The sequence below is a fragment of the Mustela putorius genome, unplaced genomic scaffold, assembly GCF_011764305.1.
Source record: "Mustela putorius furo isolate JIRA1106 unplaced genomic scaffold, ASM1176430v1.1 tig00000508_pilon_pilon_pilon, whole genome shotgun sequence".
Taxonomy (NCBI): Eukaryota; Metazoa; Chordata; class Mammalia; order Carnivora; family Mustelidae; genus Mustela; species Mustela putorius.
The window spans coordinates 4228827-4246157 of NW_025421402.1; positions in this window are offsets into that span (position 1 = coordinate 4228827).

Below are 17331 nucleotides of genomic sequence, written 5' to 3' on the forward strand. Positions count from 1 at the left end.
AGGGTTCTGGAATCAAGCCCTCCATCGGGCTCTCTGCTCGTCGGGGAGCCTGCTTCTCCCTCTCCCTCTGCCTCTCCACCTGTTTATGCCCTCTTTGTCGCTCTCTCTCTCAAATAAATGAATAAAATCTTTAAAAAAAAAAATAAAGTGGGACGCCTGGGTGGCTCAGTTGGTTAAGCAGCTGCCTTCGGCTCAGGTCATGATCCCAGCGTCCTGGGATCGAGTCCCACATCGGGCTCCTTGCTCCGCAGGGAGCCTGCTTCTCCCTCTGACTCTGCCTTCCACTCTGTCTGCCTGTGCTCGCTCTCGCTCACTCTCTCTGACAAATAAATAAAATCTTTAAAAAAAAAAAAAATAAAAAAAAAAAAATAAAAAAAAAAATAAAGTAAAAAAGAAAAAGTTGTATGAAAAATAATTAGTTCCAAACCTACATGAAAGCATTTGTCTGTCTGCCCAGATCTGTCTATATTTTAATTAAATGTCTTATTGCTCTGGGGCGCCTGGGTGGCCCAGTGGGTTAAGCCTCTGCCTTTAGCTCAGGTCATGGTCTCAGGTTCCTGGGATCAAGTCCCGCATTGGGCTCTCTGCTCAGCAGGGAGCCTGCTTCACCCCCACCCCCGTCTGCCTGCCTCTCTGCCTACTTGTGATCTGTCAGTCAAACAAAAATATATAAAATTTATTATAAATAAATAAATAAATAAATGTCTTATTGCTCAAAAAACTATCAAACAGGTATTCTCTTACGTGAAGCCAAGTATATTCTATTACACTCCATTTCGCTTAAGTTTACTGATTTATTGACATAAAGTTCTTAATAGTTTCTATAATGTTTAAAGACTTTTTTTTTTAAATATTTTACTTATTTATTTGACAGACAGAAATCACAAGTAGGCAGAGAAGCAGGCAGAGAGAGAGGAGGAAGCAGGCTCCCTGCTGAGCAGAGAGACCGATGTGGGACTCTATCCCGGGACCCTGGAATCACGACCCGAGCCTAAGGCAGAGGCTTTAACCCACTGAGCCACCCAGGCGCCCTTATAATGTTTAAAGACTTTAAGAGAATTATGTTCCCCTTCCCATTCCTGGTATTATTCATATGTAATCTTTTTTTTTTTTTAAGATTTTATTTATTTATTTGACAGACAGAGATCACAAGTAGGCAGAGAGGCAGGCAGATAGAGAGAAGGAAGCAGGCTCCCTGCTGAGCAGAGAGCCGGATGTGGGGCTCGATTCTGGGACCCTAAGACCATGACCTGAGCCGAAGGCAGAGGCTTTAACCCACTGAGCCATCCAGGGACCCCAATCTTTTTTTTTTTTTAACAATTGATAATGTATTTATTAAAAGGTTGATTGAAGCATCTACATTGGTGACTTCAGCCTCAGCTTCTGACTCAATACTGATGGAAGTCATCTGCTTAACAATCTCAGAAGTGGGGGCGCCTGTGTGGCTCAGTCCTTAAGCATCCACCGGGTCATAATCTCAGGGTCCTTGGATAGAGCCCCACATTGGGCTCTGTGCTCTGCAGGAGGTCTGCTTCTCCCTCTCCCACTCCCCCTGCTTGTGTTCCCTCTCTCGCTGTCTCTCTTTCTCTCTGTCAAATAAATAAATAAAAATCTTTAAACACACACACACACACACCCCATCTCAGAACAACTGTGCAAATCAATGAGTCGCCTGTGGATCCTCATCTGAAAACGAACCTGAATCTTAGAACCTTCACCAACAGAAGCTTTTCTTATAGTGATTCTCAGAGTCTTGATAAGCATCCAAACTGGTCTTTCGCTTTGAGATTCTTTTCCTTTGAGCCTCTGAACAAGTCAGCACATATTTTCTCCCAAGATTTTACGTTGCAGCTGCTTAGAGTAATTCTAATTTGATGAATTACCATCTCTGAATCCACGAGTGTCTATCCAGTGTGTTTCTTTCTTTGTCTCTTTTTTGAAGATTTTACTTATTTATTTATCTATTTATTTATTTAACAGAGAGGTCGAGCGAGTGCACAATTAGGCAGAGCAGCAGGCAAAGGGAGAAACAGGCTCTTTGCTGAGCAGGGAGCCAATGTGGGGCTCTATCCCAAGACCCTGGGATCACAGCGCAAGCGGATGGCAGATGCTTAACCAACTAAGCAGGCGTCTTTAGACGCCTTTCCAGAGTCTTTAAAGCAGCCTGGCTTCCTAACTGACTTGTTCCTCTGTGCAAGCTAGCTGCGGCGAGTCAGGAGCAGGATAGGCTGCTCTAAACCTCCACTTATGCTGCTATGGCATCTTCCTCAAAGAGCCCTATGTAGGGGCGCCTGGGTGGCTCAGTGGGTTAAGCCTCTGCTTTTGGCCCAGGTCATGATCTGGACCCCCCAGAGACCTCCCATTGGCCTCTGCTCAGCAGGGAGCCTTCTTCCCCCTCTCTCTCTGCCTGCCTCTCTGCCCACTTATGATCGTTGTCAAATAAATAAATAAAATCTTGAAGAAAGAACCATGTGTAGTCTTGTTTATTTATTTATTATTTTAAAGATTTTATTTATTTCTTTGACAGAGAGAGAGAGAACCGGAGAGGGAACACAAGCAGGGGGAATGGCAGAGCAAGAAGCAGGCTTCCAGAGAAGCCGGGACCCAATGCTGCACTGAATCCCGGGACCCCGAGATGATGACCTGAGCTGAAGGCAGATGCTTAACAACTGAGCCACCCAGGTGCCCCTGTAATCTTATTTATTATATATCTTGTTATAACTTTGTCTATTTTAACACCTGCTTTGTTTTTAGAGATCCCTCTGTGGCATCATTTTATCTCTATTTCATTAATTTTTTTTCTTATTTGTATTATTTCCTCTCATATGCTTTCTTTAACCTTACTCCACTTTTTAATTTTTTTTAAAAGATTTTATATATTTATTTGCCAGAGAGAAAAGCACACAAGCAGGGCAGAGGAAGGTAGAGGGAGAAGCAGACTCCCCACTGAGCAAGGAGTCCAATGATGTAGGACTTGATCCCAAGACCCTGGATCATGATCTGAGCTGAAGGCAGACGCTTAACCAACTGAGCCACCCAGGCATCCCTTACTCTACTTTTTAACATCATTTCTTGTTCTTTTTTGATTTGTAGTTCAATTGTGATATGTTTCTGTTAAATTTCATCTTATTTATTCCTTTGAGACTTTGTTGGGCTTTCTGGATCTAAGGATTAATCTCTCTCAACAACCCTGAAAAATTCCTAGTCATTTTATCTCCAAATATTTCTTCATCCCCAATCTCTCCCTTATCTTCTTCTGGAACTCCACTGAGCTATAGGTTTGACTTTTTCATTCTGTCTTCCATTTCTCTTAACCCTTCATTCATATTTTCTATCTTTGAATCCATGGATAGCATTCTGGATAAATTCTTTGGATCTATTTTTTATTGGCCTGGTCCTCTTTTCAATTGTGTCTAATCTACTAGTTAATCAGTCCTTGACTATTTAATAATATGATGTATTTTTTATTTATAGAAGTTCTACTCTGTTCTTTAAAAAAATCTACTTGGTTGTTCATTATGGTTTCTTTTCCTGCTCATAGTTTCTTTTTCCTGCTTTTATTTCTTGAAGCATATTAAACGTAATCATTTAAGATTATTTCATTGATAAAAATTCAGTATATGGAGTCTTTGCATGTCTGCTTCTGCTGCTTATTGGTTTTCTGGCTCTCACTCATGATATCTTTTGCTTGTAGGTGTTTTGTGATTCTCAGTGTGAACTATTACTTACCTTGAAATTTACCCTCAGAAATTCTTTGAGACCTGGGTTAAAACTAAACACTTCCTTTTTTTTTTTTTTTTGGTTTATGAATATTTATTATTGGATGTTTTCACCATCAAAACTTACAATCTTGATCTTTTCTTCCTGCCCTTTTGTAATGCCAAAGGAGAGAGAGTGGCTACTTTGACAACCTTAAAGCAAACTCCAGGAATGTCACCAACAGCATGACCTTTACAACCAAATCTAGCAACCAGAACCTCATTATTTTTCTCAATAAAATTCAAACAACCATCACTGGGTACAAAAACTGTGATTTGGGGGCACCTGGGTGGCTCAGTGGGTTCAAGACTCTGCCTTCAGCTCAGGTCATGATCCCAGGGTCCTGGGATCAAGCCCCGCATCAGGCTTTCTGCTCAATGGGGAGCCTGCTTCCTCTTCTCTCTCTCTCTGCCTGCCTCTCTGCCTACCTGTGATCTCTGTCTGTGAAATAAATAAATAAAATCTTTAAAAAAAAAAAAAAACTGTGATTTTTTTTTTTTTTCCATTCTTGATCAGCTGGACCATGACACACTTCCTGATGGCAGAATTTGGCTGCTTGGCTTCAACCCCTACTTTTTCCAGCATAATTCCTTTTGCCTGCGAAGTGCTTCCAAAAGGGTTGGCCTTCAGGACTGTGCCCAAATGGGCTTTCTTACACTCTTCATCATGTGCTTCTGATCTCATCAGTGGCTGCAGAACTTCCTATTAGTACGAGACGGTGACACTTGCCCATCCTGCCAGCACTACAGGCCTGAGCTAAAGAGCGAAGCAGGGCAGTGGAAATACGCTCTTCCTGAAAAAGTATTTGCTTCTTCAGTTGTCAAATTTCTACTTAAAACTTTTCTAACCACACAGGCAACAGAAATTCAACCAAAATCTTTGTGAGGACTAGCGTACTAGTTATTGTGTAACAAATTACTAACTTGACAGCTGAATGCTATAAACATTTATTATCTTTAAGTAGTCTCTGTAGAATCTGGGAGTAGCTTAGGTGAGTGGTTTTAGCTCAGGGTCTCACTTGGGGCTGCATTTAAAATGTCAGCAAGGACTGCAGTCATCTAAAGCCTTCACCGGAAATCAAAGATGAAACATGTGAAATGGTAGTCAGTGATGTTTCCATCCTACGACCTATCCCACCTACATGGTTTATATACTCCCCCAATACAAATGACCAGTGTTAAATTTTAGAGGTATATTTCCAAATAATTTTTATATATACCTGCAAATATATACACACAAATGCAATATATGATTACATAATTATATACATTACATATATGATTACAATATATGATTACATATGTATTAAACAATACTCACTATCTTGAATTATTAATTCCAGCTATGTACCTTGTTCTTTCCACAGAAATCTGTAGAGATGTGTTTTAAGTTCTCCAAATGTGTGCATTTAAAACTTGTGTTTTTGGGACACCCAAGTGGCTCAGTCAGGCTTGGGTGGTGATCCAGGGTCCTGGGATTGAGCCCCACATCAGGGTCTCTGCTCAGTGGGGAGCCTGCTTCTCCCTCTTCCTCTGCCTACCACTCTGCCTACCCATGCTCCCTCTCTCTGTTGCGTAAATAAATAAAATATTTTTTAAAATAATAATTATAGGGGGGCTCTGGGTGGCTCAGTGGGTTAAGCCTCTGCCTTCAGCTCAGGTCATGGTCTCAGGGTTCTGGGATCGAGCCCTGCATTGGGCTGTCTGCTCAGCAGGGATCCTGCTTCCCCCTCCTCTCTCTGCCTGCCTCTCTGCCTACTTGTGATCTCTCCCTGTGTGTCAAATAAATGAATAAAATCTTTAAAAAAAAATAAAACTTCTTTAAAATCTTTATTTATTTATTTGAGAGAGAGAGAGAGAGAGAAAGAGTGGGGCAGGGGGAGGCGGCAGAGGGAGAAGGAAAGAGAACCTCAGGGAGACTCTTCACTGAGCACAGAGACTAAGGCAAGGCTCAATCCCATGACCCTTAGATCATGACCTGAGCCAAAATCAAGAGTCAGGTGCTTAACCAACTGAGCCACCCAGGCACCCCTAAAAGTTATATTTTTATTATTGATTTCTAATTGTATCTCATTATGATCAGAAAATGTGGCCAACACAATAGTAAGGTTTTTTTGGTATTTGTTGAGTCTTGCTTCCTAGCTTGGTATGTGCAAGGATGTTGATATCTAAAATATCCCCCATTCAAGTACCTCATTTAGCTTGTGATCCTGGAGAATGACTGTGGGTCATAAAATGTATCAGAAAATGATTTCAAACAGCTATTGTTCTAGAAATGGTATATTGCCTGGTATATATGCATGTATTGATCTTGCAAAAGATTTTTAAAAAATCAGTATCAGTTTGTTAGGATCATCCGATGCTATTTGCTTTGACCTAGAAGGGCATATAATACACCCTCACAGATTTACACATTTACTAGCTTTACAATCTAATATAATCCAAAGAAATTTTGCTGGTGCTGACATCTCAAGATCATCATACTAATCACACATTAATGCTATATTACTATTTTTTGCACCTGTTCAAATGGAAGGACAAAGTACTTAAGCACTTTTAGGGAGACTTCCACTTCTAAACTTGGAAATAGCAGGGACCAGATTAAATGACTAAAAACACACACAAGGGGCATGTGACTGGCTCAGTCAGTAGAGCACACAACTTTCAATATTGCGATTGTAAGTTCAAGTCCTACCATTGTGTGTAGAGATTAGTTAAAATCTTTTAAAAATTTTAAAAATGAAAAACATCCATAAATACAGAAAACAAACTGGACGTTGCCAGAGGGGAGACCCATAAATACAGAGAACAAAGCGGTGGATGTTAGAGGGGATGGGCAAAATGGGTGAAGGAGAGTGGGAGAAGAAAATTTTCATTTATGGAACACCTGGGTGGCTCAGTCAGTTAGAAGTCTGACTCCTGATTTTGATTTAGGTCATGATCACAGTGTTGTGAGATCAAGCCCCAGGTTGAGCTTCATGCTGAACATGGACACTGCTTAAGATTCTCTCTCCCTCCACTCCTTCCCCATGTTCACACGCACTCTCTCTCTAAAAAGAAAAAAAAATTCCAGTTGTGGAATGCATAAGTTATGGGGATAAGAGGTACAACATAGAAATATAGTTAATGATATCATAATAGTGTTGTATGTGACAGATGGTAGCTAAACTTATGGTGAGCAGAGCATAACATAACATATAGACTTCCTGAGTCATTATGTTGTACATCTGAAACCAATTAACATTGTGTGTCAATAATACTTCAATTAGAAAAAAAAGAAAAGAAAAGAAAGAAAGGATTTCCTAAACTGGACAAGAGACAATGCGGAAAAGTGGTCCCAGGGAGAAGAAGACAAGAAAATGAATCATCTACCCACATAGCTGGAGATAGCTTCTAGATTTCAGCACAATGAATAGAAACACAGCCCAGGGTCTCCTTGAGTTGAGTGTAGATGAGAAATTGGACAGATCAGGGCATCTGTAATGTACAGGGTAAAGTGTTAGAGAGGAAAGAGCTGCAGAGATATACTAAAGACTGAAGACTGAGACTGAAGGGATTTCCCTTCAGTCTTCAGCTGAATACTCATCAACACATGGTATGAGAAAACTGCCATAGACCAGTGAAAGAACCATTGGGTAGAAGATGCAAGAGTAACTCCCAGAAAATATACAAGGTTTAAAATAGTTCATATTCCCAACAATCAGAATGGAACAACCTTGTAATACACAGGGTTATTGTAGAATTCTGAGAAGGACTGCCTCAGTAGTAAGGCCAATACAACTTACAGCTCTGATTTTACCTAACAAGGCTGAAAAGCAACACATTAAAGGACCAAACTGTTTCCAAGTGATTTAATAACAGCCCAGAATAAACACAATGTTTACATATTTAGACCACAAAAAAAAAATCAGCTAAGAATGTAAGATTCACAATGTCTGTTGTCCAATAAAAAATTATTAGGCAGCAAGTACACAGGAAAATACAATCCATAATGAAGAGAAAAATCAAATAATAGGAATAGATTCAGAGGGGCGCCTGGGTGACTCAGTTGGTTAAGTGTCTACCTTCAGCTCGGTCATGAAATCATGGTCCTGGGATTGAGTCCCACATTGGGCTCCTTGCTCAGTAGGGAGACTGCTTCTCCTTCTGGCACTCCCCCTGTGTGCAAGCGTGGGTGCTCTCTTGTGCACTCTCTCTCTGACAAATAAATAAATAAAATCTTAAGGAAAGAAAGAAAAAGAAAGAAATAGATTGAGAAATGACACAAGGGGTGCCTGTGTGGCTCAGTCAGTTAAGTGGCTGCTTTGGCTCAGGTCATGATCTCAGGGTCCTGAGATAGAACCCTGCTTTGGGCCCTCTGCTCAGTGGAGAACCTACTTCTTCTCCCTCTGCCTGCCACTTTGCCTTTTTGTGCTATCTGTCTGTCACATAAATAAATAAAATATTTTTTTAAAAAATGACATGAATGGGGGGTGCCTGGTGGCTCAGTTGGTTGGGTGTCTGCCTTCAGCTTGGGTCACAATGACAGGGTCCTTGGCTGCAGCCCTACATTGGTCTCTCTGCTCAGCAGGGAGCCTACTTCTTCTCCCTCTGCCTGTCGCTCTCGGCCTTTTGCTCCCCCTGCTTGTGCTCTCTCCCTCTCTGTAAAATAAAGAAAAATCTTAAAAAAGAAAAAAAAAAAAGAAATGACACAAATGATATGCATATATTCCATATATTTCAAAATAGTACATAATTTCAAAATAGTACAAGAAATTATGAGAATGTTGAAAGAAATGAAAGGTATTTTTAAAAATTCACATATAATTGGGGTACCTGGGAAGCTCAGTCAGTTAAGCATCCACCTTTTGATTTTGACTCAGGTCATGATCTCAGGATCATGAGAATGAGCCCTGTGTGGAGCTCTGTGCCCAGCACAGACTCTACTTGTCCCTCTTCCTGCCCCTCCCCAAGCTTGCACACTCTTTCTCTCAAATAAATTTTTTAGAAGTCTTTAAAATCCATATAAAATTCACATATAAAAAAAATTCACATATAACTTTTATTTTTTTAAAAAGTTTCTTATTTTATTATTATTATCATTATTATTATTTTAAGTAAGCTTTACACCGAACGTGGGGCTTGGATTCATGACCCCGAGATTAAGGGTCTCATGCTTTACTGACTGAGCCAGATGCCCCCACATAGAACTTTTAGAGATGAAATATACACTGGATGGTATTTGTATTGATGTGTTAGGGCCTCCACAACAGAACCACAAGCAGGATGACTTAATCAATAGAAGTTTATTTTCTCAAAGTTCTGAAGGCTAATGCTTAAGATCAAGTTTCCATCAAAGTTTGCTTCTAACAAGGACTCTTCCTTTGGCTAACAGATGGCTACCTTCTTGCTCTGTCCTCACATGGGTTTTTCTCTGTAGGCAAACACTTCAAACTTCCCTTCCTTTTACAAGGATATCAGTCCTATTAGATAAGGGCCCCACCCTTATGGCCTCATTTTACCTTAATTACTTCTGCAAAGGCTCTATCACCAAATGAAGTAATACTGGGAGTTAGGGTTTCAACATATGAACTTTGAGGGGGACACAATTCAATTGATAACAAGATTAATAACATATTAGACACAACAGAAAAATGATTAGAGAACTTGAAGATGTTGCAATGGAAACTGTACAAAATGAAACAAACAAAAGGAAAAAGAACACCAAAAAAATATAAGCAAAACATGGTGAGATGTGGGACCACCTCAAGTGGCCCAACATACATAGTCCCTGAAAGTTAAGGAAGAGTTAGGCAGAAGAAGTATTTTAAAGCTTAATGGATAAAAAATTTTCCAACTTGATGAAAATTTTTAATCCACAGATATGGGGCACCTGGCTGGCTCATTTGGTAGAGCATGCGACTCTTGATCTCTGGGTAATGAGTTCAAGCTCCACACTGGGTGTGGAGCCTACTTAAAAAGAAAAAAAAACGTTTAACTTAAATCCACAGATCCACAAATATCAGCAAACCTGAAGCCCAAGATACAGGAATAAAAGTATATCACAATCAGATTGCTTAGAACTACTGATAAAGAGAAAATCTTAAATCTTAAAAACAGATTTAAGATTTAAAAAGACAACTTATTTACAGACTATAAAGATAATGCAGCAGATTTCTCTGTCAAATAAATAAAACCTAAATAAACAAACAAACAAATAAATAAAAACACAAGCAAACAAAAAACCAATGGCCAAATAAAGAAATTTTCAGCATTCAAAATCTGAAGAAATTCATACAAGCACACCTGAACTACAAGAATGTTAAAGGAAGCCTCCAGGAAGAGGAAAATATTATCAAATGGAAATCTGAATCTACACCAAAAAATGAGGAGCTCTAGAAATGATAAATATGTGGGTGAATGTATAAGACGTTTAAAGTTATTTAAATTTATGGAGTGCCTGAATGGCTCAGTCAGTTAAGTATCTGCCTTTAGCTCAGGTCATGATCAAGCCCTGAAATGGGTTCCTTGCTCAGCGGGAACCCGCTTCTCCTTCTCCCTCTACCTGCCGATCCCCTTGCTTGTGCTCATGCTCTCGCTCTCTCTCAAATAAATAATAAAATCTTTTTAAAAAAATAAATAAAATTATTTAAATTTAAATTTCTTTAATAGAAAACTGACAGGGCACATGGCTGGTTCAGTTGGTAAGGTACATGACTCTTGATCTTGGGGTTATGAGTTTGACCCCTGCATTAGATGTAGAGATTACTTGAAAATAAAATCTTAAAAAAAAAAAAAGAAAACTGACTATTAAAGCAAAAATAACATCTGTGCCTGAGCGGCTCAGTCGGTTAAACATTTAACTCCTGATCTCAGCTCAGGTCTTGATCTCAAGGTTGTGAGATCAAGCCCCACATGGAGCCTACTTTTCAAGGAAAGGGTGGAGGAGAGAGAAAGAAGAAAGAAAGAAAGAAAGAAAGGGAGGGAGAGAGGGAGGAAGAAAGAAAGGTGAGATTTATTACATATATAGAAATAAATTATATGCAGCAATAGGACAAAGACCAGAAGTGGAGAAATGAAAGTATGTTGTTGTGGGTTCTGGCACTATTTGTGAAGCAGTATAATGTTACTTCAAAGTAAACAATGATAAGTTAAAGATGTATACTATAGGTGTGCCTGGGTGGCTCAGTCAGTTAAGCATCTGCCTTCCGCTCCAGTCATGATCCCAGGGTCCTGGGATCATCTCAGTGTTGGGCTTTCTGTTCAGTGGGGAGCCTGCTTCTCCCTCTCCCTCTGCTGCTGCTCACCCTGCTTGTGCTTTTTCTCTCTCTGTCAAATAAATAAATAAAATCTTAAAAAAAAAATGTATACTATAGACTATAAAGCAACTACTCAAAGCAAAACAAAATCCAAAGCCCTTGAGCTAAAAGGCAATGAAAAAGATAAAATAGAATCATAAAAAATCCTCAGTCCAAAAGAGTTTTTTACTTTTTTTTTTTTTAAGATTGTATTTACTTATTTGAGAGAGAGATGAGCAGGGGAGGGGGAGATCGATAAGCAGACTCCCTGCTGACTGGGGCGCTCAACACGGGGCTCTATCTCAGGACCCTGAGATCATGACCAGAGCCAAAGTGAGATGTTTAACTGACTGAGTCACCCAGGTGCCCCAAAAATAATTTTCTTAAAAGAGAGACAGGGGCGCCTGGGTGGCTCAGTGGGTTAAAACCTCTGCCTTCAGCTCAGGTCATGATCCTGGTGTCCTGGGATCGAGCCCCACATTGGGCTCTCTGCTCAGTGGAGAGCAGGGAGCCTGCTTCTCCCTCTCTCTCTGCCTGCCTCTCTGCCTACTTATGATCTCTCTCTGTCAAATAAATAAATAAAATCTTCTTTAATAAATAAATAAATAAATAAAAGAGAGACAAAGAGAGAACAATGAGCAGATGGGAAAAACAGAAAGAAATTAGCAAACAGGTAACTTTAAATTCAACATTATTAAACAATTTTAAATCTTCTTAACATCCCAATTTAAAAAGGAATTTTCAAAAGGGAGCACCTGGGGCGCTCAGTCAGTTAGGCAGCTGACTCTTGACTTTGGCTCAGGTCATGTTCTCAGGTTCCTGGGATGAAGCCCCATGTCAAGCTCCATGCTCAGTGGGGAGTCTGCTTTAGAATTCTCTCTCCCTCTGCCCCTCCCCCCCACTCTCTTTCTCTCTCCTCTCTAAAATAAATAAATGAAACTTTTAAAAAAATAAAAATAAAAAAATTTTAAAAGCAATATCCAACAAATACAACTATCAGGAAACTCATTTTTTAAAATTTGTTTGTTTATTTATATTTTGAGATTTTTATTTTTAAGTAATCGCTACACCTAATGTAGAGCTCAAAGTCACAACCCAGAGATCAAGAGTCACATGTGCCACTGACAGATCCAGCCAGCACCACAAGAAACTCGTTTTATTTATTTATTTATTTATTTTTAAAGATTTTATTTATTTATTTGAGAGAGAGAGAGAGAATGAGAGTGGAGAAAGTCAGAGGGAGAAGCAGACTCCCCATGGAGCTGGGAGCCCGATGTGGGACTCCAGGATCATGACCTGAGCCAAAGGCAGTTGCTTAACCTACTGAGCCACCCGGTAGCCCAAGAAACTCATTTTAAAATAAAGACACGGGGCTCCTGGGTGGCTCAGTGGGTTAAGCCTCTGCCTTCAGCTCAGGTCATGATCCCAGGGTGCTGGGATGGAGCCCCACATCAGGCTCTCTGCTCAGCAGGGAGCCCACTTCCTCCTCTCTCTGCCTGCCTCTCTGCCTACTTGTGATCTCTCTCTCTCTGTCCAATAAATAAATAAAATCTTAAAAAATAATAATAAAATAAAGACACAAATAGGGGCAACTGGCACTTAAAAAAAATCAACTGGCTTTAATGAAAACTTTATATATATATTATAAATACATAAATATATAAACATATATAGTATGTTTACATATATAATATACACATATATAGTATATCTATATATATTTAAATATATAATATATCTATAATAAAGACACAAATAGAATAAAACTAAAGGATATAAAATGATACACCATGCTAACATAGCATTAAGGAACTCAAAAGATCTGTTCCTCCATAAAAGCAATGAGAAATTTAGATTAAAAAACTTCCAAAAATCAACTTTTTCAAACTCTTGAAATTAAACAGTCTTTTGATAATCTGAGAGTGATTATTCACAAAAAACATCTGATTCTCAGCAAGAACAATAACCTTTGGGGCATAATAACTTTCTGTAATCCAATACCCCTTCTCCCACCTTCCAAGTACCATTTAAATCTGATAGCCTTACAGCTACAGTAGCTATGAAAACCAGCAGGCTAGCAGCTGTTGTAGAGGGGAAAATGGATTTAGAGTTCCCCAAAAGCCCCAATCCCAGAGAATTGTCACTATTTGACTTGTCCGGCAGCTCACTGAAAAGTGCCATTCTCGGAGCTTGTCTTTATTTGACCTGAATCAGAACTCAATCTTTAAGAATAGTCCTAACCACCAGCCATTTATCAAAAACAATCAGTGGCAATTGTTTAACATTGAAGCTGCCAGAGGTGTTAACAGCTGGGGCTAAGAATAGGCTGATGAAAAATCTTAAAAGGAAAAGTTGGAGAGTAAGAGGTCTACAAGGAGAGTTGTGAAGATCTGACAGAGAACTGGGAACCTAGGAATTTATAATGCCACATGAGTGGTGTATGCACACCCAAGAAGGGCTTAAGAAGACTATAAATTCTCAATGCTGGCTGACTTCAAGGTTTTGCTCAAACAAATAAAGGCTAATAACAGGTGTAAACTGCCTGACAAATCATTGAAACCATATCTCAATACACACAGTCATTTAGCAAAACCTGGAAGACTTATTTGTTTAAGATATTTAAGGAAGTCTCTATTTAATCATTAAACTGGCTACTAAGTTAACTTAGCAGAGATTTCATATAACAAAGAACATGCACTGTAGAGAATTAGTCCAGGAAACTCTTTAAACAAATCCTGAGGAAGGGGTGAATATCTGATTTACAAAGTTAACACATTGTGTAATTTAAAGATTTTATTTTATTTATTTATTTTATATACAGATTGAGAGAAAGGGAAAGGAGAGGACCAAAGGGAGAGGGACAAGCAGACTCCACAATTGAGCATAAAGCCTCAAATAGGACTTGACCTCAGGACCCTGAGATCATGACCTGAGCTGAAATCAAGAGTTGGATGCTCAACCAGTTGAGCCACCCAGGAACCCCACCACATTGCATAATTTAAAATGTACAGTTTATGAGACACCTGTTGGCTCAGTTGTTAAGCATCTCTTTCTGGCACAGGTCATGATCTTGGAGTCCTAGGATTGAGCATCGCGTGGGGCTCCCTGCTCAGTGGAAAGTCTGCTTCTATCTCTCCTTCTCTGCCCCCAACTTGTGCTTGCTCGCTCGCTCTCTCTCCCTCAAATAAATGAATAATCTTTTAAAAATAAATAAATAAAATGTCCAGTTTTCAACAAAAAATTTATGTAGATATGTGAGAATTTATGAGCCATGTAAAGAAACTAGAAATTGTGTCTCAGTAGATGGACTGACAATAGATTTCAACAGGCAGAAGAAAGAATCAGTGAACACAGAGAAAGGTCAATTGAGATGATCCATTCTGAAGAACTGAAATAAGAAAGAATGAAGAAAACAAACTGAGGTCTGAGACTTGTGGAACACCATCCAGTGAACCAACACAGGCATGACTGAAGTCTCAGGAAGAGGAGAAAGAAAATGGATAGAGAGAATATTCTAAGAAATAACAGCCGGAAATTGAGGAAAAATGATTAATTGGTATGTCCGAGAAGCTCCATGAATTCTCAGGGTAAACTAAATGGCATCCACACCTTGATATGTCGTAGAAAAACAGAAGACCAACAATTTTGAAAGCAGCCCGAGAAACACAACTCATCACATACAAGAGATCCTCAATAAGTCACAGCTGGTTTCTCATCAGAAACAATGGAGTCCAGAAAGCTGTGGGGTGATCTATTCAAAATGCTATTGTCGACCAAGAGTTCTATATCCCTCCACAAATGAAAGAGAGATTATGCATTCCCCTATAAAGAAAAACTGATATAATTCAGGGATGCCTAGGTGGCTCAGTAGGTTAAACATCTGAATAAATAAATAAATAAATAAGATAGATAAAAGACAGAATATAGATTAGTGGTTTCTGGCAAATAGTAGGAAGTAGGGAGTGATTGCTGGTATGAAATTTAATTTTGGGTCTATGAAAATGTTCTGGAATTTCAGAGTGGTGTTAAATGCACGACTCTGTGAATATACTAAAAGCTACTGAATTATACACTTCAAAGGAGTAGACATTATAGTATGTGAATTATATTTCAATATGGGTATTACAGAAAAGAAAAGAAATCTAGGTTATCAGACAAAGTATATCTTAAAGTATATCTCAGACAAAGTATATCTCAAATAAAAGAATATTACCAGGGCACCTGGGTGGCTCAGTCGGTTAAGCCTCTGCCTTTGGGTCAGGTCGTGATCTCATGGTCCCGGGATCAAGCCCCATATCAGGCTCTCTGCTCAATGGGGAGTCACATCTTCCTCTCCCTCTGCCCTTCCCCCTTGCTCCTGTGCTCTCTCTTTCTCTCAAATAAATAAAATCTTTAAAACAACAACAACAACAAAAAGAAAACAAATAAATGAATATAACCAAGGATGAGGAGAATCATTCCATAATGATAAAGATGTCAATTTAAAAAAAAAATTAAAAAAAAAAGATGTCAATTTACTGAAAGGACATAATAATCTCAAGCACATTATAGCAGAGCACTGATGAAGGTAAAACTGATAGAACTGATAGAACTATAAATAGACAAATCCACAGTTATAATTAAAGATTTCAAAACCTGCTTCCCAATGATTGATACAAGTAGACAGAAAATAGGAAAATATAGGGGCGCGTAGGTGGCTCAGTGGGTTAAGGCTTCTGCCTTCGGCTCAGGTCATGATCTCAGGGTCCTGGGATCGAGCCCTGCATCGGGGGTCTCTGCTCAGTGGGGAGCCTGCTTCCGCCTCTCCCTCTGCCTGCCTCTCTGCCTACTTGTGATCTTTCTCTCTGGCAAATAAATAAATAAAATCTTAAAAAAAAAGAAAATAGGAAAATATATAGAAGATGTGGCCCATACTGTTAACCAATTTCACCTAGCAGGCATTTATAAGAAACCAACTCAGCAACAGAATTGTGTAGTAAAGAATTTGGTTCGAAGAGAAGTCTGGCTTTTGCCCTCAGCTTCTGGGAGGGAATGTGTCATACCTGATAGGAGTGTCTTTGTTTAGGAACTGGCCACATCAGATTTTTTTTTTTTTTAAGATTTTATTTATTTATTTATTTATTTATCAGAGAAAGAGAGAGAGAGAAATGGGTCAACTACATAGAAGTCACAGTCCTTAACATGTTCTCACCTCTGACACCAAGTGTAAGTTCATGGTGTTCCCAGAATGACCCTCAGTTTTGATAATTTGCTAGAACTCACTGAAATTGTATTCACAGTTATAGTTCATCAACCAAATGAAGAAACACAATGGGCAGGGGTGCCTGGGTGGCTCCATGGGTTAAAGCCTCTGTCTTCGTCTCGGGTCATGATCCCAGGGTACTGGGATCGAGCCCCACATCGGGCTCTCTGCTCAGCAGGGAGCCTGCTTCCTCCTCTCCCTCTGCTTGCTTCTCTGCCTACTTGTGATCTCTTTCTGTCAAATAAATAAATAAAATCTTAAAAAAAAAAGAAAAGAAAAGAAATACAATGGGCAGAATCTATGTGTACCAAATTCAAAGCTCCAGTTTTCTCTCCCTGTAGAATCAGAATTCAGTTTTTCTGATACTGGTGTGTGACAATCCACAAAGAAGTACTGGCAATGATGTAAGCACACCCGTTCAGTGTCCAGAATTTTTGTTGGGGCTTTTGTTGTTGCATGAGAAGGACTGATTGCTCACATGGTTGAATTCAGTCTGTAGGTTGACTGATAGTGAATGACCCAAAGCCCGTACACTAAGATTGTTGTGTGTTGCCCTACCCACCTTAAGATCTGCCATGGCCTGGGATGCCTGGGAGGCTCAGTCTGTTCATTGACTGCCTTCTACACAGGTCCTATTCTAGGGTCCTGGGATGGAGTCCCACATCAGGCTCCTTGCTCAGTGGGGAGTCTGCTTCACACTCTGCCTGCTGCTTCCCCTGCTGGTGCCCTGTCTCTCTCAAATAAATAAAATCTTTAAAAAAAAAAAAAACATATAAAGGAAAAGCCAATCCTGAAAAGTTAGAAATCCAATGTCTACAGAATCCTGTGAGACTGAGAAATCCTTGACATTATTATTTGGTAATTGGGTGGGGGCAAGTCCCACATAGCTTCCAATGAATGAGGAGATGGGACTTTCCACTTTGTGTGATGTCATGGCTTAAATAATGCACTTGGATCTGAAAAAGCTTCTTCTTCTTCTTCTTCTTCTTTTTTTTTTTTTAAGATTTTATTTATTTATTTGTCAGAGAGAGGAAGAGAGAGAGAGCACACAAGC